We start from the raw sequence: 27,679 nt of genomic DNA on the forward strand, positions 1-27,679 counted from the left end.
ATGATAAAGTACGAATTAACAATGCATGTGTACATCTTCATTTTAATGTAATCAGATTTATAGTGTCAATAATCTTGTGCAGCCCGTAAGAGAAAAGTTTCTTTAAAAAAAAGAGATTTCAAAAAGTCTAAACAAAATGTCAAGTTCTTTTCCCACGTTCTATGCAAGAAGTGGGGAAGATGCGCAAGAGTTTCTTGACAACTTGGAGATGGCACATCTCATATCCGGGAGAGATGAAGAGGAAGTAAAGCTACGAGCCTTCCCGTGTGTTCTAAAAGCAGAAGCTAAAGCATGGTATGAGTCCTTGCAACCCCAAATCAAGTCCAATTGGGAGAGACTGCGAGCAAGCTTCCTCTCCAAGTTCGGGCAAGGTGATACTTCTGAAGGACTATGGAAATGTCTTATTGGACATAAGCAGGTATCACTTGAATAATATCCCTCTTATGAAGCAACCTTTGTCAATCTATGGGGTATGTGGGAGGCTACATTAGAAAATAATGGTGGTGCACCTAAATTTCTAAAAAAAGAGAGATTCATGGTTGGCTTGTATCCGCTTTTAAAGGCTAAAGTAGAGCTAAAATTCCCATCCACCTTCGAAGAAGCACGTGAGGTAGCCATCATCAAGTTTAGTAAACTACACTTCCAAGCACATAGAGCAAGGGGTTTGAATGAAGTGAGTGAGAGGGAGTCTTCACAAACCATGGAAGCACCAATTAGGGCCCCTCTTACACAATCTTCACAAATAGGAGATAACTCTCAACAAGAGGTTTTACAAAGGCTAACTCAACAGCTTGAGAACCTCACTCTGAATCTAGTACAAGGCCTACCTCAACAATGACAACCAAGAGAAGGGAATCGCAATCAACGAAGACAAGCTCAAGAGTTGCGATGTTGGAATTGCAATGAAATGGGCCATGGCATGTACAATTGTCCACATCCAAGGCGACTTCCGGGAGAGATATATCCCCCCAGACCGCCTCCTCTCACTGTGCAGCAAGAACAAGCTCAAGGCCCACAAATCCTTCGTTGACCACCACCACCAGCAAATATACCTCTCGTCCCACATGAGGAGTAAGAGAGAGGAGTCAACAACCTCAATCTAGAAGAGGTAATAGATGAGCATACTCTAAACTTTGATGTTATGCCGGCAGAAAAACGCACAAGAGCACATGATAAGGATGAAGACATGAGAAGTGAAGGAACAAATTCAACCAGAAGGGACAAGAAGAAGAAGTCAATGATGGAAGAAGCTGAAAGTAGCAGGAAGAAAAGATCAAGGTGAAAGGAAATTGGTATCAACGACTTCCCATTGGGAAAGGAGCTAGAGCCCTACAACATCTTGGAGGATTTACAAACCCAAAAGCCAAACATTTCATGGCCTCAACTTCTACACCTATCAGCCAAAGTAAGAAGGCAATGGCCAAAGTTGGTAAGTACAAGAATTCCAAAAAAGAAAGCAAATCTTTCCATTAAGGTTGTGGCCTCAAAGCTACAAAAAGATGTGGAACCCATTGTGGATGCTTACATAAGGGGTAAAAAGGTGTCTAATGTATATGTTGATGGTGGAGCTCAAATGTGTGTGATCACGGAAAAATCAATGAACAGGTTAGGGCTTGAAATTACAAAGTCCTCTAATTGTCAAGCTAGGCTAGCCAACAACTCAAGTGTGAAGTGTTTGGGGATCATTGAAAATGTAAAAGTCTCTATATGTAACATAGATGCACGAGTGGATATGTATGTCATGCCAGCTAAGGGGGAGGGCTATCCCATCATCCTAGGGAGGCCTTGGCTCATTGCAGATCAAAAATGGGGAAGTGGTCGTTTGATTCTTAAGAAGGGTCAACCGGTGGTGTATGATTGGCGAGAAGGAAAGCAACTAGATATCAACTATGAAACCAGGGCAGATGAAGAGAGCGAGGGGGAGAGTCCTTACTCAAGTGATGAGGAAGCATCAACCAGTGCATCAACCAGTGAAGAAGGGTCTTCTTTGGATGTAATGGGAATTGTATTCAACGCCAACACTCAAGATGTTCCAATAGAAGAAAAGCCATCAGACAATCACACACGAGGGGATGAAAGATGCCACCACCTTGAAGAAGGATTTGAGAAGATGCTTGCAAAAGATCTTACTTGTGAGGAGAAGAGGTCCTACATCAATATGTTAAGGAGGTATCCCAATTTGTTTATCACTGACTACTCACAAATAAGAGGTGTAGATGTAATAGAGCATCGAATTGAATTGAAACCAGGGACCAAACCCGTGGCTCAAAAGTTAAGGCGACTAGGATCTGTGCAACCAAAGGCTCTCCTACAAGAAGTGAATCGACTCTTGAAGGCTGGGTTCATCTATCCAGTATCCAACTCCGAATGGGTATCACCTATTGTAGTCACTCCCAAGAAGAATGGTAAGTGGAGGGTCTGCGTGGATTACAAACCCCTCAACGCTGCGACAAAGAGGGACCACTTCCCTCTCCCTTTCCAAGATGAAATTTTGAATGAAGTAGTAGGTCACGAATGCTACACTGTGTGTGATGGGTATTCAGGATATTTTCAAATTAGAATAGCAGAAGAGGACCAACCAAAAACCACCTTCATCACACCTTGGGGATGTTTTGCATTCAGAGTAATGCCTTTTGGGCTCACCAATGCTCCTAGCCCCTTCATGAGATTCACAATATTTGTATTTCAGCCATTCTTTGGAAAATCTATAAGAGTCTTTATGGATGATTCCTGTATTTATAGTTGTAGATCACTTCATTGCCAAAAGGTTGAAGAGGGGCTTAAGAGGCTCCATCAATTTGGGGGACAACTCAACCCAGAGAAGTGTCATATCGGTGAATCTCAGGTGGTTTTGCTAGGCCATGTGGTTTCTTTACAAGGAATTCAAGTGGATCCCTCTAAAGTAGAGGCCCTTTTGTCATTATCTCCACCAACAACAACTAAGGAGCTAATGACCTTCAACCACAAAGTGAGGTACATGTCTCGCTTCATCCATCTCCTAGCAGAAGCCATCGCCCCTTTGCATAGGTTGGCAAGACAATCTACATTTGAATGGGGGAGGGAACATGCAAAATGTTTTGAGGAAGTGAAGGGCATTCTTAGCTCTCTCCCAATCCTAATGCCACCAGATCCAAAGGAGACCTACTATGTCACTCCAAGTGTAGGTTTTGAAGCAATTGGTGTTGTTTTGATGCAAAAAGATCCTAAAACATCATACATGAGGCCGATCTATTTTGAAAGCAAGGTGATGACTCCGCCCGAGAAGGGATACACTGAAATGGAGAAAGTGGTCTTCGCAATCTTGTTTGCGGTAAGGAAGTTTCGATCGTATCTTCTCCCTGTGCCATTTGTTTTTCTCACCTTAGAGCACAATCTACCATATGTAGTACAACACATGAGCCTCTCATCTAGAATAGAAAAGTGGGTGCTTGAACTCCAAGAATTTGAATACACTTTCCTTGTAGAAGATAGCACAAGAGCAGGACGTGCAGACATTCTCACCTACAAAGTGAGAGAAAGGGAAGGATCACGACTACAAAGAGAGGAAGGCTCAAAACAGTTCAAAGTAAAGGAGATTGATAATGCCCATACTTTATGCTTTGACGGAGCTTATCAACGCCAACAAGACAAAGCAGCAGGGGGAATCATCATTTTGAACCCACAAAAGGAGGTAATGGTTAGAAAAGGTATCACTCTACCTAGTGTTCACTCTAACAATGAGGCTGAGTATGCTTCTCTAACCCTTGGGTTAGAAGAATGCAAAGAATTAGGCATACAAAGACTTATTATAAAAGGTGATTCTTTGCTAGTGGTTAGGCAAATCCAAGGGACTTGGAGGTGCAAGAATCGTACATTGTTTGAGTGGCTTAGTAGTGTAAGAGCTTTGATGAAGGGTTTTAAAGCAACGCAGGTACAACACATTGTGAGAACTCATAACAAGGAAGCAGACTTACTCGCAAATGAAAAGCTTCAAATGGCGTTAGGAGGTGTGAAACTATATGAACCCAAATATCAAGGTCAAGAGGAGCTAAAAGACATTATCTTCTTTCTACAAGCAGGTGAGTGTCCCAAACACTTAGACAAGGTGCAAAGACATAGACTAGCTAAGAAGGCCACACCTTGCCAGTTGATCGGGGATGATTTATATCACAAAGGGAAAGATTTGGTCTTGAGGAGAGTACCAGGTGTGCAAGAGATAGAGAAAATTCTTCTTTCATGTCATGATGATGTCTGTGGTGGTCACTTTTCTCAAGATATTACAAGTAGGAAGATTTTACAAGCAGGGTTTATTTGGCCGAGCTTACATCGTGATGTCCAATATTGGTGTAAGGCATGTAAGCCATGCCAAATTGCTGGGGATAGACGACTAACATATGAGCCTCGAGTCCCAATAATATCTTATGGCCCTTTTGAAAAGTGGGGTGTGGATGCAATAGGTCCCCTACCTCGTACTTCTACAGGGAAGGTTTTCATCATCATGGGTGTTGACTACATGACACGATGGGCGGAAGCAACAAGCACAACCCGAATCACAGCTGAAGAGGTATCAAAGTTTATTTTTGATCATATTTGTAGTAGGTTTGGAACACCCCTACAAATCTTATCAGATCGAGGCCCGGGTTTTAGGGCTAACCTTCTGAATGATCTCTTGAGGAGGTTAAAAGTGAAACACCTGGATTCCACACCCTACTATCCTCAATGAAATGGATTGGTGGAAAAAGTGAATGGAATGATATGTAAGATCATTTCTAAGCAGGTTGTGGACCGGCCTAATGCTTGGGATCGCCATTTGACGGCTGCTCTTTGGGCGTATAGGACATCTTTCAAGGTATCTACCCAATTCACCCCTTTTCATCTAGTTTATGGACAGGAAGCACTTCTCCCCATTGAGGTAGAGCTCTCAAGCTTGCGGGTTCTTGCAAGAGTGGCAAAAAAACCAAAAGAGGTTCTACATGAAAGGATCTTAGATCTCCAACGACTTGAGCTAGATAGAGAAGAGTCCATTGATCACTACATCACCAAAGCGACAAGCCAAAGGGATAAAATCAACAAGAAGCTCAATGGGAAAGGATTGAAGGAAGGTATGTTGGTTCTTCGCTATGATAACCTATTTGATACTGGACTTGACAAAAAGTTTTTGCAAAGATGGGAGGGACCTTTCATGATAAAACCAAAGATTGGGAATGGTAGTTACAGATTAGCAGATTTATCAGGAAAACTCCACAAGACCAGAGTCAATGGATGGAGATTAAAGCCCTACTTTCAACGTATCAATCCGTTGATAGGCAGTCATCTGCCTACATCATCTAAGCTCCAAATTGACATGGCTCCCTTTGGCTTGGCAAATGCTCCACCTATTTTTAAAGCTTTGATGTGCAAGGAAGAACCAGTCTTGAAATCTGAACATACCCAAGGCAACCCTCCCATCTCCGATTTATGGGATTGAGGTAATAAAAAGCAGGTCTAATGGAGTAAAAGAGTGCATGACACTCCTCCTATTGAAAAAAAAAAAGTGGAAAAGAAAAAATGACAAAAAAAATAGAGAAAAAAGAAGAAGAAAAAGAAGCAACACCATCCTCCTAAAGATATGAATATCTCTAGGCTTGGGGGAGGGCTAATATGAGTGGCATAAAATAGTAACCATCTTTTTGCAACATTTGTCAGCCTACTCAACATCCTCTTCCTCATATGTGTATATATTTTTCTATGCTATTAAGTTATCTAGAGTAAATTTCCCCTCTTCGTTTAGCCTTTGTGGCGACACATACATTATACTCTTCCCAAAAATGTCACCTTAGTCATATATTTATATTACCACCCTTTTCTTTTTTGCTTTGTAAATAGAATAATCATACAATAACCAACTATATACCCCCAAACTTTCTTACCTCTTGTGAATTAGTAGTAGAAAAATAATATATCCATCTTCCACCCCATATAGATAAATTCCCATGGAAATCAACTCTCCACTTGTCTTTACCAAAGATTATGGTCCCTCTCTACAAGTCTTCTATGTCCCCTACATAGGTGGCCCAATATCTCTTAAGAATATACATATAGTTTCTCTCCTTTCAAAAAAACTCCAATTGTATATTCTTTTCACAAGCAAATAATATTGGGCCCTCCTCTATTTTTTAAAGCATCATAGCCTTTTGAAAAAGCATGATTCCCCTTGGATGCATACAAGCAAAGGGCCCATACAAGAAGACTTGGAAGCAAAAGGTTCCCTAGCCTAGTGTGGACCTTCCAAACTGAATTCCTTGGTGCATGGGCGTGAAGAATAGTCCAAATTCATATCAAACATGTTGAGAAGGTCAATTTTGCCTTTTGAAGCATGTCATTCCGAGCTACAAGTAAAACGTTATGGTCAAAATAGTGTAAATCAGTCAGATTCGCAGCAAAAGGGAACTGTAAATCAAGTAAATCAAGAGGGTGAGATTTTATTTTTCCCCTACTCATCTTCTAGAAGAGCAATGAGTGTTCAAGGTCACTTGCATGTGATGGGACCAACCTAAAGATGCTTTCTAAATGCCAAGACAGACAAGTTGAGATACCCCGCAGGAGCCACCCGTAGGGCCTCATGGTGGGGCCCACCTACATTATGCACCCCTATGGAGCCTTCACGGTTTAAAATGATATTTTTGGTGAATAAATAGTCCCTTTTATGTCCAATATTCAATGAGTGGTCAAAGGACACTTAATTAGGTCTAATCACTTACTCTAATTAAGTGTAGCATAATCCCACTCCTACACAACTATAAATAGGCCCCCTTGGAGAGACTCAAAGACACACACCTATATTTTCAACTTCATGTTGTTTCTTGATCAATAGTAGAGAAAACCCCAACTCTCCCTCTTTCACATCCTCCCTCCTAACCCTCCTCTTTGGAGGAAGTGCAACTTTATTCTCCACTCTTTCCATTCTACAATCTCTTACTCCATCAACCCAATAAATCATTTGTAGCACCTCAATAACTTGTAAATACATCATGATCTCTCTCATGGTTATGTTAATGATCATGAAATCATCTTCAAAACTTTCAAGTGTCGCAATTCGTGATGCTTAGCCAACGTCTGTCCTCCCCTTAAAAGGCGTGCGAGAAATCAAGTAAGTGTTCTATTCTCAATTTACCATTGGTTTGTTTCTCCACACTTATTCAATTGGTCTAAAGAAATTTCTCACTCCAACTCTCTTTTGCTTCATTACATATGCATATGGCTACCTCTCATGGTGATTTTATTTGTGTCACGGCATTGCATAGATGGAGATGAGCTCTCTATGCAAAGTGTGTTAGTTTGATGTAAGTGATTCTCTTGTGTGTTTGAGAGGCAAGTCTTGTGCGCATGATTTTTTGATGAGTGCTTGAGAGAGGAAGAGTTTGGATGTATTATGGGTATTCTTATGGGGAGAAGGTGAATGCTATTCCACAAATTGCATATTTCATTTTGATGCACGGCATTGGGTTGCATAATCGTTGATGGTGTTCAAGTGTCCAAAGTGTATATAGAGTAAGGGGGTTTTCAAAGTGTGTTGCTTGAGTGGGTGAGTGCAAATGTTATTTTGATTGGTTTCCTTCTCCACTCCCAAAAGAAGGTGGTGCCCCAAGTAGTGTACGTACCTCTTTACGAACATTTTGTGAGGGTAGGCCCATTGGTTTGGGTTTAGAGGCCCCATTTCAAAAAGGTCGCCCTGATAAAGTGGTGCCCCCACTGAGGAACATATTTCCAAGTGACCTTCAATTTTTTTAGTGATGAACAATGGAGTTCCCATCTATCCATTTCATTTTGCACAACACATTAGAGTAAATGTTCACATAGATAGAAAAGTCTTTTTCCAGCAACGCATTGTTTTTATGTTTGGTGCAGAAAGACTTAGAGAAATACTGGCATCACCCAATCCAATTATACTTCCAATCATCAATTATGAAACTTCTTTTTATTTTCACGTTTTGATTTTGTTTTAAAGGCAGGAACAAGGAGTGGTGAAGGGGTGCTCAAGGGCCATATGAAGGAACGAGGTCTTCAAACCAACAACGAGGAGTGGCACATGAATCACGATCAAAACAATGAACCTTTTAGGCCTATTGCTCGGAAATCCATTCATATAATCATTGCAACTAAGTTTAGGTTTCAATCTATCATAAGGAGGATATTTGGATCCACTCGCCTCAATGAAATCAATGCTTCAATTAATCCATTTATTCTACCTATGATAAAGTACGAATTAACAATGCATGTGTACATCTTCATTTTAATGTAATCAGATTTATAGTGTCAATAATCTTGTGTGGCCCGTAAGAGAAAAGTTTCTTTAAAAAAAAGAGATTTCAAAAAGTCTAAACAAAATGTCAAGTTCTTTTCCCACGTTCTATGCAAGAAGTGGGGAAGATGCGCAAGAGTTTCTTGACAACTTGGAGATGGCACATCTCATATCTGGGAGAGATGAAGAGGAAGTAAAGCTACGAGCCTTCCCGTTGGTTCTAAAAGCAGAAGCTAAAGCATGGTATGAGTCCTTACAACCCCAAATCAAGTCCAATTGGGAGAGACTGCGAGCAAGCTTCCTCTCCAAGTTCGGGCAAGGTGATACTTCTGAAGGACTATGGAAATGTCTTATTGGACATAAGCAGGTATCAGTTGAATAATATCCCTCTTATGAAGCAACCTTTGTCAATCTATGGGGTAGGTGGGAGGCTACATTAGAAAATAATGGTGGTGCACCTAAATGTCTAAAAAAAGAGAGATTCATGGTTGGCTTGTATCCGCTTTTAAAGGCTAAAGTAGAGCTAAAATTCCCATCCACCTTCGAAGAAGCACGTGAGGTAGCCATCATCAAGTTTAGTAAACTACACTTCCAAGCACATAGAGCAAGGGGTTTGAATGAAGTGAGTGAGAGGGAGTCTTCACAAACCATGGAAGCACCAATTAGGGCCCCTCTTACACAATCTTCACAAATAGGAGATAACTCTCAACAAGAGGTTTTACAAAGGCTAACTCAACAGCTTGAGAACCTCACTCTGAATCTAGTACAAGGCCTACCTCAACAATGACAACCAAGAGAAGGGAATCGCAATCAACGAAGACAAGCTCAAGAGTTGCGATGTTGGAATTGCAATGAAATGGGCCATGGCATGTACAATTGTCCACATCCAAGGCGACTTCCGGGAGAGATATATCCCCCCAGACCGCCTCCTCTCACTGTGCAGCAAGAACAAGCTCAAGGCCCACAAATCCTTCGTCGACCACCACCACCAGCAAATATACCTCCCGTCCCACATGAGGAGTAAGAGAGAGGAGTCAACAACCTCAATCTAGAAGAGGTAATAGATGAGCATACTCTAAACTTTGATGTTATGCCGGCAGAAAAACGCACAAGAGCACATGATAAGGATGAAGACATGAGAAGTGAAGGAACAAATTCAACCAGAAGGGACAAGAAGAAGAAGTCAATGATGGAAGAAGCTGAAAGTAGCAGGAAGAAAAGATCAAGGTGAAGGGAAATTGGTATCAACGACTTCCCATTGGGAAAGGAGCTAGAGCCCTACAACATCCTGGAGGATTTACAAACCCAAAAGCCAAACATTTCATGGCCTCAACTTCTACACCTATCAGCCAAAGTAAGAAGGCAATGGCCAAAGTTGGTAAGTACAAGAATTCCAAAAAAGAAAGCAAATCTTTCCATTAAGGTTGTGGCCTCAAAGCTACAAAAAGATGTGGAACCCATTGTGGATGCTTACATAAGGGGTAAAAAGGTGTCTAATGTATATGTTGATGGTGGAGCTCAAATGTGTGTGATCACGGAAAAATCAATGAACAGGTTAGGGCTTAAAATTACAAAGTCCTCTAATTGTCAAGCTAGGCTAGCCAACAACTCAAGTGTGAAGTGTTTGGGGATCATTGAAAATGTAAAAGTCTCTGTATGTAACATAGATGCACGAGTGGATATGTACGTCATGCTAGCTAAGGGGGAGGGCTATCCCATCATCCTAGGGAGGCCTTGGCTCATTGCAGATCAAAAATGGGGAAGTGGTCGTTTGATTCTTAAGAAGGGTCAACCGGTGGTGTATGATTGGCGAGAAGGAAAGCAACTAGATATCAACTATGAAACCAGGGCAGATGAAGAGAGCGAGGAGGAGAGTCCTTACTCAAGTGATGAGGAAGCATCAACCAGTGCATCAACTAGTGAAGAGGAGTCTTCTTTGGAGGTAATGGGAATTGTAGTCAACGCCAACACTCAAGATGTTCCAATAGAAGAAAAGCCATCAGACAATCACACACGAGGGGATGAAAGATGCCACCACCTTGAAGAAGGATTTGAGAAGATGCTTGCAAAAGATCTTACTTGTGAGGAGAAGAGGTCCTACATCAATATGTTAAGGAGGTATCCCAATTTGTTTATCACTGACTACTCACAAATAAGAGGTGTAGATGTCATAGAGCATCGAATTGAATTGAAACCAGGGACCAAACCTGTGGCTCAAAAGTTAAGCCGACTAGGATCTGTGCAACAAAAGGCTCTCCTACAAGAAGTGAATCGACTCTTGAAGGCTGGCTTCATCTATCCAATATCCAGCTCCGAATGGGCATCACCTATTGTAGTCACTCCCAAGAAGAATGGTAAGTGGAGGGTCTGCGTGGATTACAAACCCCTCAACGCTGCGACAAAGAGGGACCACTTCCCTCTCCCTTTCCAAGATGAAATTTTGAATGAAGTAGTAGGTCACAAATGCTACACTGTGTGTGATGGGTATTCAGGATATTTTCAAATTAGAATAGCAGAAGAAGACCAACCAAAAACCACCTTCATCACACCTTGGGGATGTTTTGCATTCAGAGTAATGCCTTTTGGGCTTACCAATGCTCCTAGCACCTTCATGAGATTCACAATATTTGTATTTCAGCCATTCTTTGGAAAATCCATAAGAGTCTTTATGGATGATTTCTGTATTTATAGTTGTACATCACTTCATTGCCAAAAGGTTGAAGAGGGGCTTAAGAGGCTCCATCAATTTGGGGGACAACTCAACCCAGAGAAGTGTCATATCGATGAATCTCAGGTGGTTTTGCTAGGCCATGTGGTTTCTTTACAAGGAATTCAAGTGGATCCCTCTAAAGTAGAGGCCCTTTTGTCATTATCTCCACCAACAACAACTAAGGAGCTAATGACCTTCAACCACAAAGTGAGGTACATGTCTCGCTTCATCCATCTCCTAGCAGAAGCCATCGCCCCTTTGCATAGGTTGGCAAGACAATCTACATTTGAATGGGGGAGGGAACATGCAAAATGTTTTGAGGAAGTGAAGGGCATTCTTAGCTCTCTCCCAATCCTAATGCCACCAGATCCAAAGGAGACCTACTATGTCACTCCAAGTGTAGGTTTTGAAGCAATTGGTGTTGTTTTGATGCAAAAAGATCCTAAAACATCATACATGAGGCCGATCTATTTTGAAAGCAAGGTGATGACTCCGCCCGAGAAGGGATACACTGAAATGGAGAAAGTGGTCTTCGCAATCTTGTTTGCGGTAAGGAAGTTTCGATCGTATCTTCTCCCTGTGCCATTTGTTTTTCTCACCTTAGAGCACAATCTACCATATGTAGTACAACACATGAGCCTCTCATCTAGAATAGAAAAGTGGGTGCTTGAACTCCAAGAATTTGAATACACTTTCCTTGTAGAAGATAGCACAAGAGCAGGACGTGCAGACATTCTCACCTACAAAGTGAGAGAAAGGGAAGGATCACGACTACAAAGAGAGGAAGGCTCAAAACAGTTCAAAGTAAAGGAGATTGATAATGCCCATACTTTATACTTTGACGGAGCTTATCAACGCCAACAAGACAAAGCAGCAGGGGGAATCATCATTTTGAAACCACAAAAGGAGGTAATGGTTAGAAAAGGTATCACTCTACCTAGTGTTCACTCTAACAATGAGGCTGAGTATGCTTCTCTAACCCTTGGGTTAGAAGAATGCAAAGAATTAGGCATACAAAGACTTATTATAAAAGGTGATTCTTTCCTAGTGGTCAGGAAAATCCAAGGGACTTGGAGGTGCAAGAATCGTACATTGTTTGAGTGGCTTAGTAATGTAAGAGCTTTGATGAAGGGTGTGAGAACTCATAACAAGGAAGCAGACTTACTCGCAAATGAAAAGCTTCAAATGGCGTTAGGAGGTGTGAAACTATATGAACCCAAATATCAAGGTCAAGAGGTGCTAAAAGACATTATCTTCTTTCTACAAGCAGGTGAGTGTCCCAAACACTTAGACAAGGTGCAAAGACATAGACTAGTTAAGAAGGCCACACCTTACCAGTTGATCGGGGATGATTTATATCACAAAGGGAAAGATTTGGTCTTGAGGAGAGTACCAGGTGTGCAAGAGATAGAGAAAATTCTTCTTAATTTCATGTCATGATGATGTCTGTGGTGGTCAGTTTTCTCAAGATATTACAAGTAGGAAGATTTTACAAGCAGGGTTTATTTGGCCGAGCTTACATCGTGATGTCCAATATTGGTGTAAGACATGTAAGCCATGCCAAATTGCTGGGGATAGACGACTAACATATGAGCCTCGAGTCCCAATAATATGTTATGGCCCTTTTGAAAAGTGGGGTGTGGATGCAATAGGTCCCCTACCTCGTACTTCTACACGAAAGGTTTTCATCATCATGGGTGTTGACTACATGACACGATGGGCGGAAGCAACAAGCACAACCCGAATCACAGCTGAAGAGGTATCAAAGTTTATTTTCTATCATATTAGTAGTAGGTTTGGAACTCCGCTAGAAATCTTATCAGGTCGAGGCCCGGGTTTTAGGGCTGACCTTCTGAATGATCTCTTGAGGAGGTTTAAAGTGAAACACCTGCATTCCACACCCTACTATCCTCAATGCAATGGATTGGTGGAAAAAGTGAATGGAATGATATGTAAGATCATTTCTAAGCAGGTTGTGGACCGGCGTAATGATTGGGATTGCCATTTCACGGCTGATCTTTGGGCGTATAGAACATCTTTCAAGGTATCTACCCAATTCACCCCTTTTCATCTAGTTTATGGACAGGAAGCACTTCTCCCCATTGAGGTAGAGCTCTCAAGCTTGCGGGTTCTTGCAAGAGTGGCAAAAAAACCAAAAGAGGTTCTACATGAAAGGATCTTAGATCTCCAACGACTTGAGCTAGATAGAGAAAAGTCCATTGATCAATACATCACCAAAGCGACAAGCCAAAGGGATAAAATCAACAAGAAGCTCAAGAGGAAAGGATTGAATGAAGGTATGTTGGTTCTTCGCTATGATAACCGACTTGATACTCGACTTGACAAAATGTTTTTGCAAAGATGGGAGGGAACTTTCATGATAAAAACAAAGTTTGAGAATGGTAGTTACAGATTAGCAGATTTATCAGGAAAACTCCACAAGACCAGAGTCAATGGATGGAGATTAAAGCCCTACTTTCAACGTATGAATCCGTTGATAGGCAGTCATCTGCTTACATCGTCTAAGCTCCAAATTGACATGGCTCCCTTTGGCTTGGCAAATGCTCCACCTATTTTTAAAGCTTTGATGTGCAAAGAAGAACCAGCCTTGAAATCTGAACATACCCAAGGCAACCCTCCCATCTCCGATTTATGGGATTGAGGTAATGAAAAGCAGGTCTCATGGAGTAAAAGAGTGCATGACACTCCTCCTATTGAAAAAAAAAAAGTGGAAAAGAAAAAATGACAAAAAAAAGAGAGAAAAAAAAGAAGAAAAAGAAGATTGGGGGAGGGCTAATATGAGTGGCATAAAATAGTAACCATCTTTTTGCAACATTTGTCAGCCTACTCAACGTCCACTTCCTCATATGTGTATATATTTTTCTATGCTATTAAGTTATCTAGAGTAAATTTCCCCTCTTCGTTTAGCCTTTGTGGCGACACATACATTATACTCTTCCCAAAAATGTCACCTTAGTCATATATTTATATTACCACCCTTTTCTTTTTTGCTTTGTAAATAGAATAATCATACAATAACCAACTATATACCCCCAAACTTTCTTACCTCTTGTGAATTAGTAGTAGAAAAATAATATATCCATCTTCCACCCCATATAGATAAATTCCCATGGAAATCAACTCTCCACTTGTCTTTACCAAAGATTATGGTCCCTTTCTACAAGTCTTCTATACCCCCTACATAGGTGGCCCAATATCTCTTAAGAATATACATATAGTTTCTATCCTTTCAAAAAAACTCCAATTGTATATTCTTTTCACAAGAAAATAATATTGGGCCCTCTATTTTTTTAAGCATCATAGCCTTTTGAAAAAGCATGATTCCCCTTGGATGCATACAAGCAAAGGGCCCATACAAGAAGACTTGGAAGCAAAAGGTTCCCTAGCCTAGTGTGGACCTTCCAAACCGAATTCCTTGGTGCATGGGCGTGAAAAATAGTCCAAATTCATATCAAACATGTTGAGAAGGTCAATTTTTCCTTTTGAAGCATGTCATTCCGAGCTACATGTAAAAAGTTATGGTCAAAATAGTGTAAATCTGTAAGATTCGCAGCAAAAGGGAACTGTAAATCAAGTAAATCAAGAGGGTGAGATCTTATTTTTCCCCTACTCATCTTCTAGAAGAGCAATGAGTGTTCAAGGTCACTTGCATGTGATGGGACCAACCTAAAGATGCTTTCTAAATGCCAAGACAGACAAGTTGAGATACCCCACAGGAGCCACCCGTAGGGCCTCATGGTGGGGCCCACCTACATTATGCACCGCTATGGAGCCTTCACGGTCTAAAATGATATTTTTGGTGAATAAATAGTCCCTTTTATTTCCAATATTCAATGAGTGGTCAAAGGACACTTAATTAGGTCTAATCACTTACTCTAATTAAGTGTAGCATAATCCCACTCCTACACAACTATAAATAGCCCCCCTTGGAGAGATTCAAGGACACACACCTATATTTTCAACTTCATGTTCTTTCTTGATCAATAGTAGAGAAAACCCCAACTCTCCCTCTTTCACATCCTCCCTCCTAACACTCCTCTTTGGAGGAAGTGCAACTCTATTTTCCACTCTTTCCATTCTACAATCTCTTACTCCATCAACCCAATAAATCATTTGTAGCACCTCAATAACTTGTAAATACATCATGATCTCTCTCATGGTTATGTTAATGATCATGAAATCATCTTCAAAACTTTCAAGTGTCGCAATTCGTGATGGTTAGCCAACGTCTGTCCTCCCCTTAAAAGGTGTGCGAGAAATCAAGTAAGTGTTCTATTCTCAATTTACCATTGGTTTGTTTCTCCACACTTATTCAATTGGTCTAAAGAAATTTCTCACTCCAACTCTCTTTTGCTTCATTACATATGCATGTGGCTACCTCTCATGGTGATTTTATTTGTGTCACGGCATTGCATAGATGGAGATGAGCTCTCTATGCAAAGTGTGTTAGTTTGATGTAAGTGGTTCTCTTGTGTGTTTGAGAGGCAAGTCTTGTGCACATGATTTTTTGATGAGTGCTTGAGAGAGGAAGAGTTTGGATGTATTATGGGTATTCTTATGGGGAGAAGGTGAATGCTATTCCACAAATTGCATATTTCATTTTGATGCACGGCATTGGGTTGCATAATCGTTGATGGTGTTCAAGTGTCCAAAGTGTATATAGAGTAAGGGGGTTTTCAAAGTGTGTTGCTTGAGTGGGTGAGTGCAAGTGTTATTTTGATTGGTTTCCTTCTCCACTCGCAAAAGAAGGTGGTGCCCAAGTAGTGTACGTACCTCTTTACGAACATTTTGTGAGGGTAGGCCCATTGGTTTGGGTTTAGAGGCCCCATTTCAAAAAGCTCTCCCTCAATGCTTTCCATGCGACCACAGTGCCATGTATGTATGATACTTCCAGTCAAATCCAATAGCCAGCTCTTCCTCTTCTAGAGATATGGGTTCTCCGATCTGTCGAGCTGCTCTCACTCTCTTGCCCAACCATGCCATTGTAGGGAATTCAGGTAGAGGAGCGAGATAGTCTCGCAAGAGTAAGCCTCTGGTCATTCGACTTTGCATGAAATTCTGTTGCTCTAGATTGCGTCTCTCTTTCTCTTCTTCGTACCTTTCAAGCCATTTTTGCATCGGCGCTGAATTTAGTATATAGAACTTCATGATTTTTTCTCGCATGGCCAGGTTCATTTTCTTCGGCACCCCTTGCCCTTGCGGCTCCTCTCCCACCAGTCTTGCATACTCCTCATCGCTCCACAGTTGAGGCATTTCTGGGTCAGAAACGGATAGAAATTCGGTCGTCAATACAAGAGACTCTTGCACCAGCCATCCTTCTTCCATGCTCCCCTCTGGATGCGCTTTTTGGCTAACAAAACCCTTAAGTGTTTTCATGAACCGCTCTAGAAAGAACATCCAACGGCTGTGGACTGTACCTGCCACTGCAACCTCATCTACTACATGGACGAGCAAGTGCATTTGGATAATTAGGCAGCTCGTGGGTAGATACTTCTCAATCATGCAAACTGCCTCAATGGAGTTAGCCCTTGCGACTGCAATAGATTCCTCCCGTATCTCCTTGGAAGAGATCCACGGCACTAGCTCTGAAATCTTGTATATGGAGGTCCGCACTTCCTCCGTTAAACACCCCTTGATCGCAATTGGAAGAATGAATTGCAAGAACTTATGCCAGTCGTGCGATTTCAACCTTGACAGTTGATCGTCACGGGTGAATGCTGTCTTGAGACATCGCATATATCCTGTTGGCATCCTGAACTCTGAAATCACCCTTTTCACTTGTCGCTCTTCGTTTTTTAGCAATACCCATGGCTCTCTTGGAATTTTTGTTTGACCAGCTGCATTGGTGAAAGGCCACAGCTCTGGCATCTTTCCAACCGACTGCAAATCATCTCGTGAAGCTCGATTGTCTTTCATTCCCATGATTGTCTTCCAGAGGATCTCTCCCACATTCTTGAATATATGCATTGGATCCAGCAAATGGTTAATTAGTAGATCACCCCAGTACGGCAACGTATGGAGAATGGACAAACGTTTCATTCCTGGAACAGGTTGCCCTTCATGTTTCTCCCATCGGCAACGCCACTCTTGTACATGCATAGGATGACATTCAATGCGACCAAGCTGGCCTTTACGCAAGTGATGGCCATTTGGAATATAACGGTGGTGGCCTTGATAAATTGTCTTTCAAAGAGAGGTAGAATAGAACACATCCAAAGACTGCCCGCAAATTGGACATGCATTGTATCCCGAAGTTGTTAGTCCTGCATATATCAAAGCATGAATCAGGCCAAGGCAAAGGGCTTGCGAATAGCAAGAATTTTGTAAATCAATAACCATTACCAGAAGCTTCTGTGTATCCTGGCCAATCATGCATAGTCCACATAAGAAATCCATGGATCCTTGCATGCTGTTGTCCTACTGGTTCAACCGCATCTGCTATGTCGATCCCATGCCATAACTCTTCGAGCTCGTCAACTAGTGGAGCTAGATAAACATCTATGTTTTTTGCCTTGAACTTACCAGGTACAATTAAGCTTAAAATCAAATGACCCTTCTTGATAGCAAGCCACGGCGGGAGGTTGTAATTGATAAGGCACACAAGCCAAGTGCTCCATGACGAGCTTCTCAAGCCAAATGGATTGACTCCATCCATTGCCATGCCCAAACTCAAATTGCGTGGTTCACTCTTAAAATGTGGCCAGGTATCTTCAATGTGCCTCCAAGCCTTCGAATCAGCAGGCACCCTAAATGTTGCGTCAGTGGATCTATTCGTAGACTGCCACAGCATCAACTTTGCAATGGAACCACAACGAAACATGCTTTTTATCCTAGGAATAATAGGGAAATGCCGCAACACTTTAGCTGGCACTGTCTCGCCAACTGCATCTTGTTTGTAGCGCATTGCTCCGCACTTAGGACACGACAGACAATCTGCGAGTTCATTGCGAAAAAGAATGCAATCATTTGGACATGCATGAATCTTGTTGTAGTCCAAGCCAACTGAGGTCAGAAGTTGCTTTGCGTCTGGCCTGGAGGGGGGCATTTCATTGCCAGCCGGGAGAATTTTCTCCCGCAATAACTTGTTTAAGCCACATTAAATTAAAAAATCTCTCCGAGCACATCACCGTTGCAATCGGAAAATCTCTTTTGTAAATTACGTACCTAAACAAAGCGGTGACGCTTGCATCTGACCACCCATACACTGACTAAAGATTCAAAAACACCAGACAAGTACGAAGCTAATTATTTTGGTGCCTTCATAGATTGATTGACGTGCCAACTTCCTCAACATGTCTTCAGGAGATAGGCGCACGGCTTCTGGTGCTGCTTTGTTCGCGTTCTCCTTGCTTGTCTGGAAGAAGGCATCCAACATCTCCTCCATGCCGTCGTCTTCTGTCTGTAAGCCCTTTTTTGCTTCCATCTGTGGCTCTATATTGGTACCCTATCTCTCGTTCTTTCTCTGTCGATCTCGCTCTCTCTATCTCTCTTTCTCTCTCTCTCTCGATCTCGCTCTCGCTATCTCTCTTTCTCTATTTTCCTATTTCTCTACCATAACTCCTGGAGCTCCACTTCCCTATCTCTCTCTCTCTCTATCTATCTATATATATATATATATATATATAACTCTCTTTCTCTCTCTCTCTCTCTCTCTCTCTCTACTTACCTCTCTCTCTCTCGCTCTCTACTTCCCCATCTCTCTAATGATCGAAAGAGCGACTGATCTAGGGAGATCTAGACGCCCACGACTGCGGAGGACTACACAACATCGACAGAGGCTGCATCAGAGAATCTAGCTAGGTCACTTTGGCTCGACATGCACAACGTCCGGTCAGAGTACTGACCATGGAGGAGATCTGCCTATCCCAACTACCTCGTTTAGCCGTTTAGCCCACACCCAGTAGTTTAGGATTCCATAATATTTTATTTTGTCATCTTCTTACTCTGACTTTGTATCAGATCCATCACATTGTAACTTTCTTGTCTCATGTCTCATAGGTCACTTTCGCCTTTCGAAGATGTTAATATAACATTTCATTTCATTTCTCTCTTTATTTTTTTTTTCTTTAGTTTTAATTTCCTAAGCATACATTAATTCTCTTGATCTCTCTCTCTTTGATTACCTACACACACACACACATTTCTCTCTCTCTCTCTCTCTCTCTCTCTCTTTCCTACACACACACACACACCTCTCTCTCTCTCTCTCTTTCCTACACACACACACACGATGTAGAGAGAGAGAGAGAGAGAGAGGGGGGTTGGGGAGGGTGGAGATGGACATAATATCTGCGCAGCAGGTTTCGGCCAAGACCTGAGCAGGCGAAAATCGCCCCTACACACGGGTTTTTCTTTTTTCCCCCAATTTTTTTCGCGTCGATATAAGCATCGCTATACGCAAGGCAAACAAAGCCTTTCCATGCGTATATCGATGCACATTGCGATGCGTATAGCGACGCCCGCTAATGTCATCGATATACACGTGGAAAGGCATGGCCGTCGATATAGACGCGTTGATATCTTCATTTAGTGTTGTAGTGTATGATGAATGGTATGAACAAAGTCCTACGTGACTTCATACCGCAAACTACAATGCCTTTCCTTGATGATGCGCCAATCAAAGGATGTGATGTAAGTGATAAATATGTGGCTCTAGACTCGAGGGGGTGCCGAAAATATGTGGCAACCCATATCAATGATTGTAATAATATCTTGTCAAGGTTGGAAGAGGTGAACCTTACCTTGTCTGGCCAAAAGTCAGTGTTTGGTGTGAATGAAGTTCTTATTGTGGGACATATGTGCGGGCCATATGGTAGAAGGCCTTGTCCTGCAAAGATTGATGTAATCCAGAGAATGAAAGAGAAATGTATAAATGTCACTGAGGTTCAAAGGTTCTTGGGTGCATGCGTGTTTTATGTTATCTGGATTCCGCATTATGCACATGTAGCAGAACCTTTGTATCAGCTTTTGAGAAAGAACAAAAAGTTTCAATGGGAAGAAATGCATACCTATGCCATGAGGAAATTAAAGAAGTTGCTGCTTATGTCTCCAACTTTGATAAAAGCAAACTATGAATGTGGAAGATATGTAATTGTGACAGTGGATACTAGCCCCACAGGAATTGGATGGGCGATTGGGCAAGATGATAATGATGGCAAGCGATATGTGGTGAGGTTTGGAGCAAAAGTCCTAAGTGCTCATCAACGCAACTATCCACAGGTAAAAAGAGAGTTATGGGGAGTAGTCACATCTTTGAAATGTGACAAAGAGTACTTGATAGGAGAAAATGTAATCGTGGAGACTAATTGTCTACCCCTTCTTGGAATGATAACAAGTTGCTCAACTCCCGACATTGCTATGTTGAGATGGATTGCCTACATAAAGTCCTTGAACCCAGAATTTAAGCATATTGCAGGGAAAGATAATCCAGTTGAGAATATGCAATCCATCTCAACATTGCTATGTTGAGATGGATTGCCTACATAAAGTCCTTGAACCCAGAATTTAAGCATATTGCAGGGAAAGATAATCCAGTTGCGGATATGCTTTCAAGAGCAAGGTATGAAAAAGAAGAAGACATGGTTGTCGAGGGCGATGATGTAGGCACACAGTTCTATAGTATCTCTCATGCCAAGGGTGATCATGTTTTCCTGTCAAATGCACTTGAGTCATTTACAGAGGACCTATATCAAGGTGACTGGTTGCTCATTGGACGCTCTCTGAGAACTTTGACAAGGCAAGAAGGGTGGACTGATCAAGAGTTCAAAAGAATACGGAGAAAAGCCTATGGATATTTTTTGAAAGATGGGTACTTATGGAAGCATCCAAAACAAAGAAATGGAATTCCAATGAGAATCGTGAATGATAAGCACGCTCAAAATGAGCTTATGAAAAAGTTTCATGAGAGTCTTTATGCTCGACATAGAGGTGTATGGGCCACCTTTACTAAAATGAAAGAGAGGTATTGGTGGAAAGGTATGTATAAAGATGTATCTTACTTTGTGGAGTCCTGTGAAACCTGTCAAATGTATTCAAATGTACGTCATCGTGATGGGTTGCACCCTACTTACCCATTGGCCATGCATTACAAGTGGGTAGTAGATCTGGTTACGATGCCATTGGGATTATGGCAAATGAGATACATAGTGCTTGCACGAGAAGACTTAACCAATCAAGTTAAAGGTCGTGCTCTAAGAACAAAAAGCACAGAAGGGGTATGTAAGTTCCTCTTGGATGATATATTTAGCCGTTATGGTTGTGTTGGGAAAATAACAGCAGACAGGGGTGAGTTGGATGCTGACAAAGTAAGGGAGTTTTTCTCTAGGCTGGGCATTAAACTTGCTCTCACTACTGCATATAATCCTGAGGGAAATGGTAAATCGGAGCGTGGGCATCCTCCTATCATTAAAGCTTTAGCTAAGGCTTGCAAAGGTAAAATGGGAGAGTGGCCTAGGTTGTTGCCTTATGCTTTATGGGCTGATCGTACAACTCATAGCTCGGTTACTGGTTATATGCCTTTTGAGTTGATGTATGGTCAGAAACCTATAATGCCAATTGAGGATGTAATTTCCACATGGAATCTACTACCTTGGGAAGATGGAATGAGTAGGGAAGACCTTCTTGATTTGCGCATACAACAGTTAGAAAGAAGACCCCAAGATATTGAGATTGCAGTAGCACGATTGAAAGATGCAAGGTTAAAGAATAAGGACATATTTGATAAGAGGCATAGGCTCGGACCTAAAGCTATTGAGGAAGGTGATTGGGTGTTGGTGTATGACAGTAGTCTTGAAAACCAACATTCAACAATAAGAAAGCTTTCAAATAGATGGTTTGGTCCTTATGTGGTTCAGCATGTACATGGGAATGCAACTTATACCTTGCATGAATTCGATGGGACAAAAATGAAGATTCCCATTGCAGGGAAAAGAATCAAGTTATTCAAAAGAAGAGGTGATACAGATCCCTTTGATTCACAGGAAGGTCAAAATTAAGGCTCTGATGAAAATTCTATGGATGTGTATGAAGAACAAGAGGATAATGCGTTAGATTGTGTTGCAAGCGATGATGAAATCGACATGTATGTTGACTTAAATGAAGACTGAACCTGCAAAAGATATCTGTGGCACATGCCGGAGGATGTGCAGGTTTAGAGGGGGTGGATGCCATTTAATGGCACGTTCATAATGTGAAATTAAATTATCTACCTCACTCTTAATGTTTAGGATGTGTGGGACCAAATGCTACAATGTACATAGTGTGATATATGCGAAAATGAATGTCACGGTTGCAGCCGTGTACATACCTTGTCGGGCCGGCATGGCCCTACACGTGGTACCATGGAATGCTTTTTTACATAAATATTTGCCTAGTTTGCTTTAGGAATGTACAAATGTCAAGTGTTTCGAAGTGGCACGCTCGTTTTGCCTAGAAAGTTTAATGCGGGCAATCTCGACCAAAAATAGCAGGTTTCGAGCGCTAGTGTAAAAGACGTGTCCAAAGTGCTTACCAAGTGGAAAAATGAGTTTCAACATGAAATTTGAGCCCAATGGGATTTTTCCACAATTTTAGGGATTTTTCCCAGCTCGTTTGGGCTTTCTACGGGCAAAAAGTGACATTTTTGGGTGAAAAATGACTAAAAATAGCCTAAAAATGCTCAAAAATAGCCTTAAAAATGCTCAAAATTCCACATCAACGATGCTGGAAGTGTTGCTCAAGTTGTGTGGGAATTTTTAGAGCCAATAATGAGCTCATTTGGGCACATGAGCAAGGAGATACAGCCATTCCTCTACAGGGTGCTAGTGCAGTCCTGTGCTGCTTCCACTACATGGTTGAGGTTGTGAGGCCTCCAGTTAGGGTTTCCCCTCCTCAAATAACTACTTGGGCTTCTCCAATGAAGTACTGAAGCTGCCATGAAATGGTCATGACGAAGAGTTGAAGCATAAATTTAGGGTTTCTAACAGGTCGAATGAGCACTGCATCTGTGCAATTGGGAGCGAGGCTACACCTAATCTTCACACACACAAGAGTTTTGAGTTAGTATTGGTTCTTTTTCAAAGTGGAGATTTCATGGTTGGAGTTTTGTTCTTTTTTAGTGTGTTTTTGGCTTCAAATCGTCTACACCTTGCTTGATTTTGCAACGAATCGTCACAGTCAGAGGCCCGACGCTTTCCTAGTCGCACTACACACTTCTTGACAACGGGAGCAATGAGATTGGTCATAGACCATAGACGGACTAGGCCATCCCAAGTAGTGAAGTGCATGCCGAAGAAGTATAGCGGATCAGGGGACCCATATGCCCATGTATCGCTCTTCAAGCAAGTCTTAAGAGCAGAGCAGATCACTAATTTCCATACTCAATACGAGGGATTCGGGCTGACCTTGGAAGGGATGGCCTTCACATGGTTTCAACCTTTGAACCCTAAAACTTGTCCGAATATTGAACATGTATTGCGCGAGTTCGTGGAAGAATTCTCAAAACGGGGTATGAAGCATAAAACTGTATCGCAGATATATGCTTTTAAACAAAGGGAGAACGAAAAAGTGAAGGAAGCATCCTTGAGATTCAAGCAATACATTGAGAGGTGCCCGAGGAGAGAATTACCGCAGGATGAGAGATTGTCTGTGCTCTTCATTGAAGGAATTAGGAATGAAACCTTGAAAAAGGACCTTCACTTGAAGGCCTGTAGCACATTTCAACAGGTTACAAGGGAAGCATTATATCTTGTTGATAACTGCAAAGCATATGGGGAAGTGTCAGAGGATACTCATTCAGTAACCAGTGGCTCTTCGTCTATCAAGAGCGAACCCTCTACCAAGAAAGATGCTCAGGCTTCCTTGATGCCAACAGAGCTGACAAAATGATAGAGGAGGTAACGAAGAGAATGCAGCAACATATGAGATCAAATCCGGTGATGAGATAGTCTCAGACAAGGAAATGTGACATATGTGGGGGGGATCACCCGACGCCGTGGTGCACACAATAGCCGAAAGCACCAGTTGCAAATGGACGAGTACTGAAATGGTGCGCCATAGAGAAAAAATGGACAAATCATGGCACAGAAGAGTGTTTTTACAACAAAAACTATGTGAGGGAAAGACCGTATGGACCTTCACCAGGACCATCCCAGCCACCTCCTCCAAGATATCAAGTTGGACCAAATATGAATATGGTAGCATGAGCAGACAAACCTCAACTTGTGTTGGGTCAACAACCTCCATTACCACAGGAAAATAGAGCCATGATTAGGTATGCTCAACCTTGTGAAGCATCACCAGGAACAAATAGTACACTTGAAGTTTCTTATTATGAGGAACCGAATGAGCCTTATGTAGCAGAACCTGAATCACAAATGTACGCAGACGAAGCCTATCAACCATGGGGAAATAGTGAGGGTATGGCACCACCAACGTATGTAGCACAACCTTCGAGAGATCAATATTTGGTGGACCAAAGAACGCTAATGTTCATTGTGAGCCAGAACTACAAACCAAGAGGATATCCTAATAGGGCAGGATAACCTATGGGACCACCTCCTCAAAATCAACCACCAATTGGACAGTGCTATAACTCTGGAAGTACGGATCATTGGGAGCGTAGCTACCCTTTCAAAGGCGAAAGAGTGAAAATTTTTGGGTTTTGTAACGGATGTGGTGTGAATCACATATTTCCAACGATTCCGGGCAACAAGGGAAAAGCAACTATAAATATTGTGGGGGTGTTACCAACTGCAAGCACTGGATCAGAAACCGATCCCATGATCCAAATCAATGCGTAAACCAGACCCCACGACAAGGACTTAGAGAAAAACAAGCCATTGGAGGAAAAGGTTAAGTTGCCAATACCCACAGAAAATGAGAGTTTATCTGTGAGAACCCAGCGAAAATCTTGGAAGGAGAAACGAGACAGAATGAAAACAAGAAGGTTGAAAACCCAAATTTCCATGCAAAACGAATTACATGAAACGAAAGAGCAACTCAAACAAGAGAGAGATAGTAAAACTGTTGAGGATAACAACAAGCCGAGGAAAGCGTCCTCAAGAGGATCAGTCTTGGTGGAGAAAGTGATAGAGCCTTTAGATGCTCTATTACAAGTGTGCGAAACAAGGCTAAAAACAAACCAAACCAAACCTTAGAGCAGAGATGGTTGACTTATCCTCAACTAGAAGTGGAAACGAAGCATTTGGGAATGTGTAAACACCTCATTGAAACAGCCCAGGCATTGATGGAACCTAAGGTGGTTAGAACCCCAGAACAAGGACTGCTGATTCACAAAGAGCGAGAAAAACAAAAAATCGATGAACCTGAACAAGTAAATGGACCCAGGCTTGAGACGATATTGTCATTGGATCACCGAGTGGTGCGGAAAACCACTGATGACGCTAAGTCAATGACTATAATGCCAATTCCATAAGTTGAAGAACCATGGCCACAAAACTTATGGGAAACCATTAGAAATAGAAAGAACAAAAGTGCGATGTTACAGTCTGCTCCAATTCCTAAGATTAACTTGGACAACGAATTTTATCTAGGAGATATAAAATCACTGTATGGGGACGCGGGAACGGAGGTTTCAATGGAAAGCAAAGCTCAATCCTTGAAAACCCTGCCTTCATTTATAGGTTAACATGAGGCACAATCGGAGATAAGGTTAGTTCCATCCCAGTTGAGAGCTATTCCACAAATGATTGACTCAAAAAGTCTTCAAGAGATGCTGTCGACACCTATAACATGCACAATCACACTGTTAGAACTCTTGAGAGTCAGACCACACTTATGGGAAAACATGGGGAAACATTTGGAGAACAAAGGAGTAAAGATTCCTCTTCAGACAAACCCTACGGGATAAGAAAACAAACGGGAAGGTCAACCCAAAGCCCAACCAGTGCCCATAAACAAGGTCGGAGATTAATGTGAAGGCGAGGAAGGTAATACAACCTTACCTGTTGAATATCAGGATATAAAAACGATAACTATCCTAGATAGTGGAGCGGGAGTGGCGATTGCTACAAAGCAAATTTGGGAGAAATGGGGCCGTCCAGCTCTCAGAAAGATGAGAATGAAACTGCAACTCGTAGATGGGTATGTAGAGAGACCATTGGGAATCTTAGACCAAATAGTTGTAACTTTGTGTGGAATTAACTATGAGCACACCTTTGCTGTGGTGGATTTCGGAAAAACGAACAACTTCGACATTATTTTATGACGACCTTTTATGCGTCAACTCAAAATGATACAAGATTGGGGGTACGACCAAATTTACCTAAGGCACGAAGAGCTAATAACGAAAATCAACATGAAGGATCACAGCTATAGAGACATTGCAAAAACACCAGTGCAAGAATTTAATTCAACCACAGTAAATGAAAAAGAAATACCTGCATGGAAGCAAATGAAAGCACATGTCTGGATGTGTGGAGCATCTGATTGTGCAGACATAATCAAAGAGGAATGCGTATTGGAAAGATCCGTAGAAGACGAGGATTATCTCCCAGAACCTTTCCCTAAACATTTATTTGAGCCATTTGGGTGGACTCAAATATTGTCAACCTTGGACATATGTGTTAACGAATGCACGCCTACAAAATTATGTGACAATGAAGGATACGACCTAGTAACGTTGCAAATGGCTAGTGTCATCCTTGAGTCAGGATCAGAGAGTGAGGAACAAGAAGAACCACCACGTGAGACTGAGTGTAAAAGAATAATTGATAAGATATCTGTAGTGAACGATAGGAATCGAACAGAGGAGGAATTCACGGATTTACTAAGCGGTGACTTTCCATCACTGGGTGATGAAATCCAAATGATGGATGCTGATGATGAAAGATCAAGTGGATCAGAGACGAATAGGAAATACAGGTCGAGACAGGACAGGTTTTACAAGTTTCCTAACCAAAAACCTAGTCAACAAGAGCGGTATAAATCCAAGAGAACAAGAAAATCAAGAGCGAATAAGCATAATCCGATGCCTCTTGTCAGTGACAAAATGGGATATCTAAAGCTTGTCAAAGCTGACGATTATGTCAAAGACAAGGTCACTGGCCGATTTATCAAAACTAAACCATGAAAAAACAACAAGAAGAATAGGCGCAAAAAGCGAACGACTAAGTCACATAAAGGGGCGAAAACAGGCTCTCGAATGACCAAAACAGAGAGGAAAACGGAGTACAATAAGCTCAAGCGAACCCTCTGAGAAATATGGATGACTGAATTGAAAACACATGAGGTCACGAATTCAGACAAGATGGATGCACCGTCCCATTATAAGAACTATATCATACAAGATAGGAAAATCATAGTGCAACAACCAATGAGGGAATTGAAGGAACCTAGTACATCGTACGACGGTCTTGAAAAAGCCAAACGAATAGATCTAGCGGAGTCGGAAGAAGATCCAAAACCTGCATATATTGCCTTACTGAAGACGAGGAAAAGATTTTGGTAGCTACTCTTAAATAGTATAGAGATGTGTTTGCATGGTCATACAAAGATCTTCAGGGGGTGGATCCAAGTATCTGTCAACACACAATACCCCTTAAGAATGACGCCAAACCAAGCAGACAACGTCCCTATACTTACAATGAGACGTTTGCAAAAAAGATCAAGGAGGAGATAGATAAGCTTAAAGAGGCAGAGTTTATTTACGAAATTGAGCACACCGATTGTGGTGGTCTAGAAGAAAAATG

The 27,679-nt window shown here is 41.7% G+C and overlaps 1 pseudogene; it reads left to right on the plus strand.

Annotated features, from left to right (window-relative positions):
- LOC147421305 (uncharacterized) overlaps nucleotides 1–27,679 on the plus strand; it is a 60,232-nt pseudogene that overhangs the window by 6,450 nt on the left and 26,103 nt on the right.

The sequence above is a fragment of the Adiantum capillus-veneris genome, chromosome 28 (genome assembly GCF_014529385.1).
Source record: "Adiantum capillus-veneris isolate H3 chromosome 28, ASM1452938v2, whole genome shotgun sequence".
Taxonomy (NCBI): Eukaryota; Viridiplantae; Streptophyta; class Polypodiopsida; order Polypodiales; family Pteridaceae; genus Adiantum; species Adiantum capillus-veneris.